This window comes from Coptis chinensis, chromosome 8 (assembly GCF_015680905.1).
Source record: "Coptis chinensis isolate HL-2020 chromosome 8, ASM1568090v1, whole genome shotgun sequence".
Taxonomy (NCBI): Eukaryota; Viridiplantae; Streptophyta; class Magnoliopsida; order Ranunculales; family Ranunculaceae; genus Coptis; species Coptis chinensis.
The window spans coordinates 45,450,963-45,455,769 of NC_141463.1; the positions used below are offsets into that span (position 1 = coordinate 45,450,963).

The window sequence follows — 4,807 nt, forward strand, 5'->3', positions numbered from 1 at the left end:
CTAATCAAATCACAATCTATGGTCAGGTATCAATATATTCCCTTTAGTTTCTTCAAATCTGTCGTTCTCTTTTCGTTTGCTAGAAGTAGTGAGCTTTTTTTTTTTCATCACCTCATTTCAGCGATTAACTCCTCATTTCAGTGATTAACTCCTCATAAACCCTACAATCTCTAAGGTTAGAATCCAAAAGCTTTAATTATGATTTTTTCAGTTTTCTTTGTAGATTATTACTTTTGATTACTCTTCTATCAATTTACTGAGGTTCGATTCATCAGTCAAGCAGGGATACAATTGATTTGACAGGTTCAATTCAATATACATGTTTTCATTTTCATTGAAATTGGCCCATCTATTTTCCAAATGGTTTGTTGTTATTTGAATCAAATATATTGATTTTTCTTTTGAATCACAAATTTACTTGGGATTTTTGAACTTGTATTTGTTGATTGGGTTCTTAGCTTATTTGATATGTTGTTTATTGTATGAATATTGTTCATAATGTATTGTGTCGGTTAAATGAATGAGAGTTTGTTGTTTGAGCGAGATCTTCTAGTAATTTAGACATTGAGTGCTTTATAAGTGTGAACGTAACTCATGTAGTGTGTGCGGTAATGGCTCGGTTTGGATCGCTTTTTCGTTGTACACGGACAACTTATGGGTGACTTGACCATTTTAGTATGTTACTAGTTTGGTATTCGGAATGAATTTAGCAAGCAATGGGATTGTATCATTGTCGTAGGACGTGTAGTGTCGGTTCGGGACTATCACTAGGTTGGCGCTTGATCGTGTAATCTAGATTAAACTAGTATTTTGTTCGGCAAGACAATAAGAAATGAAGTCTAATGTGATTAATAGTTTAACTCTACTTATAAGAAAGTGCCATTCGTTATAGAGAATGTGCATTTTTGAAGACTTGGGATAATCTCAATAATAAAGTCCGTAAAGCTCTTGAGGTTGGTTTTACTCTATCTATCTATTTTACTAGTGTTTCAAAGTGTGTTCATCCGGAGAATGCAGAATTTATTTTATCCGATGATTGTTTCTTGCTCGGCATTGCGCATTACTTTTCATTGACCCAAGTTGAGTTGTTTCAGCAGGTAAGAATCAAGAGTTGAATTGTTGGATCACCCAAGCTCGAGGTTAGACGCCATTGTATTCTAAATACTTATTTTCCTCTGCGAAATCGCTACTCACGGTATATGCATTAAAAGCAGATCTGCAATGGTGTGCGTCAAAATGCCCTTGTGGAAATGTTTCAAATATTGACCACGGTATCGAGAGCCATAAATTAGCTTTAGCTCAAACACGGGTTCCATGCAAGCATCGCGGGGGTTGTAGCCGGGTGGTGGTGGTGGTGTGAAGAAGAGCTGCAGAAGCTTTGATGGAAGCTGTATGGGGCAAGTTTGCATGTGAACAACTGATGTAGCATTCTATGTAGTAGATGTTGACACGTGGGGTTTTGGCGACGCCTGGTCAGAGCATCACTTACAGAAGGGGCAGGGGGTTGGTGGGAGGGCATTTTCATCAAAAAGCTCGTGTTTCTCTAGTGATATGACACAGTTGAGCAAAAGTGAGTATCCCTTGGTACACTACGCACGCATGTTTGGGTTAAGTAGCTGCTTTGCTATCTGTTTACGTAGCACTTACACTGGGTTGTCTGGATGTGATGATTATATTCTAGAGTTGTTCCCGCCACCGTGCACGCACGGCCTTAAGCAAACATCGATATTTCGGACTCCGCCTTGGTGACAATGAAGGCGAAAGCAACATTCTTGGGAAGAACCTCCATTGCTATCCGTTCAAGTAAGATATTCCCCTCTACCACCTTCCACCAACCTCCATCTGCTAAGTCTTGGTTGTCGACAAATCTAGGGAGTTTTATGTTGCAACGGGACAATAATTATTAGTTTTGTTTTTTTGGTTTGCATGGCTTAATTTGGGTCGCAGACAATTCGTTGTGTCATTTAATCGATCCTCATTTTCATCTGCAGCTGCCGTTCTTTCTTTTTCCAATAACAATAATAATAATAACACCGACAAAGAGCAGAAAATGGCTTCCGCTGAACAATTGGTTTTCAAATTGAGTAATCCCGATCTTCGTGAAAATGCTTTTCTTGATTTATCCAAGGTTCTTTATTTAATTTAATTACTTACTTCTTTTTTATTTAATTATATATAATATTAATTGATTTCATCCTTTTGTAGAAGAGAGATTTTCCAGGATTTGGCTCCCTTTACCTTATATAATATTAAAGTGCATTACCTTAGACCTCGTAGGCATTTTGCGAGGGCAGCAAAGACCATTCTTTGAAACTTATCGGGGGTGGGAGTTTCCTCCGATGGGGTCATGTTTATGTCCATGGATGGAAACCGCGTCTCTGTCGAACCAAATTGCCCCGCCAGAATGTTCCCCCTCAGAGCAAATCGCCCAAATGAGAAATTGGGTCCTCAAGTTATGGTAGATCTTCTAACGTAAAGAAAACCATTGGGGAGGCCTTAAGAATCTTCGGATTATTTCAAAGCGTATGCAGCCGAGAATCCCGGCTTCTTTTATGCAATGCAACTCGGCGACGAGGGCCATATGACTAATGTTTTTGGGCAGATGCAAGGTCAAGAAATGCTTACATTCACTCTGGGGATGTTGTTACTTTTGACACTATGTACGGACCTAACCAAGATCGGGTTCCATACGCGCCATTCATCGGTATGAACCATCACGATGGATGGTCTTTGTTTGGTTGTGCTCTAATCTTTGACGAGTCCGAAGTCTTCTTTTTGTGGCTCTTCAAGACTTGGCTTGAAGCAATGTCCGGTCGTGTTCTGTTTCTCTAACAACAGATCGGAGACGGGGCTATCTGAGTAGCATTGTTCAAGTTTTCCCGGAACTTCTAATTGTATTTGTAAATGGCACATTTTAAGGGAAGGTCGGGGAAAGACTTGGTAATGTCTGCCATACCCATCTAACTTTCCAAGGGGAACTTTATAAGTGCATCAACTTGACCGAGACGATTGAGGAGTTTGAATCATCTTGGAGTTCTTTAGTCGACAAATATGATCTTAGGAAAAATGATTGGCTTCAGGCCTTGTATAATGCTCGTAGACACCGGGCCCCAGTATATTTCCGTGATACTTTCTTTCTTTGCAATCTCCATGAATCAAGGGTATGAAAGTGTTAGTTCATTTTTTGATGGTTATGCTAACCAATAGACCACGCTGCCCATGTTCTTTCGTCAGTATGAAAGAGCTTTAGAAAATTGGTTTGAGAAAGAAATTGAAGCGGATTTCAAGACAATCTACACCACACCGAGATGAAGACTCCTTCCCCAATGGAGAAACAAGCCGCAAACTTGTACCACGAGGAAAATATTTGCAAAATTTCAAGATGAATTAGTTGAAACGCGTTTGTTTATATCGCAAATAAAATTGAGGGGATGGTGCAATTAGCACTTTTCGGGTAGCAAAGTTTGAGGATGGCGACAAGGCATACATTGTCACCTTAAATGTTCCCGAAATGAGAGCAAGTTGCAGCTGTCGGATGTTTGAATTTTCAGGCATTCTCTCAGTAGGCATATATTGGCGGTTTTTCATCAGTAACAAATGTACTTACTCTCCCATCTCATTACATCTTGAAGTGTTGGACAAGAAATGCCAAGACAGTCCACTGGATCAGATGAGCGTAATGGGGAGCTCGTGTTCAAGAGTCCATGACCTTGAGATACAACAATCTATGTAGGGAAGCTATTAAGTATGCCGAGGAAGGGGCAATAGCTACGGAGACTTATCACGTGGCAATGAATGCCCTCAGAGAGGGTACAAAGAAGATTGTTGTTGTGAAAAAAAGTGTTGCAAGGGTCACGCCTCCTAGCTCTCACAGAGTAAGCAATCACGAAGATGGTAACAAGAAAACCCCTACTTCTACTTCGGATATGACTCCTTTACTGTGGCCTCGACAAGATGAAATCACTGCGTAGATTCAATCTTAATGATTCTAGAGCTTCCACACGCCAGTTACTGATTTGAATTTGCCTCACATGGCCCCCCTGTTTCTCTTCATCGGGATGATGGCCCTTCGATAATATGGTATGGAAGGGAAATGCTTAACAAGTTCTTCATTCTATCTTTGGGAAGTTAATTTTATTGACCCATAGTTGATGGTTTTCTTTCAAGACATTTGTCGATAAGTTTTGAAGAAGTTGAAATGAATTTGGACACTAGACATGTGGTAACTCTTTGTTTATTTGTTTCTTTCAATTTATGTAGGTCATTTTGCCTTGCCTCAAATCCATGACTTGGGTCATGGAGAATAAGAACTCACCTGCTTAATCGAGTTCTTTGTAATCAATTTGAAGGCACAAATTCCTACCCTTGACTTCATTTCATTATTGCGTGTCGGTATCATGACCATTAACCTATGTTTTAATTGCATAGCTATAGTCAGCATGCTTATCTAGTTCTGCTCATTTTGTTTCTCATTCCAATTGCAAGATTATAGCAAGAACCCTTCAGAGAGAATCGAGAGGTGAAGTTCCGACTTTCAAGACTCAATTTGGAGCCTATGTTATTACTCTGATTACCTTTGAGGGATGAGTTTTCGAAAATGCCCGTGTTTTCATATTTGAAACTTAGTGCAAATACATCGATTGCATTGATATAGGGTAATTAAATGCGACTTGAAGAATCAGTTTTATATGTAAATTAGTTTCACTTTGTTCGCCTAGTAATTTGTGGCGTGCAGAAATTCAGTGTCCATTCATCTGTCTTTTCATTTATATAAATGAGAACACTTTAAGGAAAAAGTTGAATATGA

General features: G+C 39.3%; 1 pseudogene; it reads left to right on the top strand.

The window, feature by feature from the left end:
- The first annotated feature begins 1,751 nt into the window (after positions 1-1,751).
- On the top strand, positions 1,752-4,323 carry LOC147481643 (protein FAR1-RELATED SEQUENCE 3-like; annotated as a pseudogene).
- Positions 4,324-4,807: the final 484 nt, after the last annotated feature.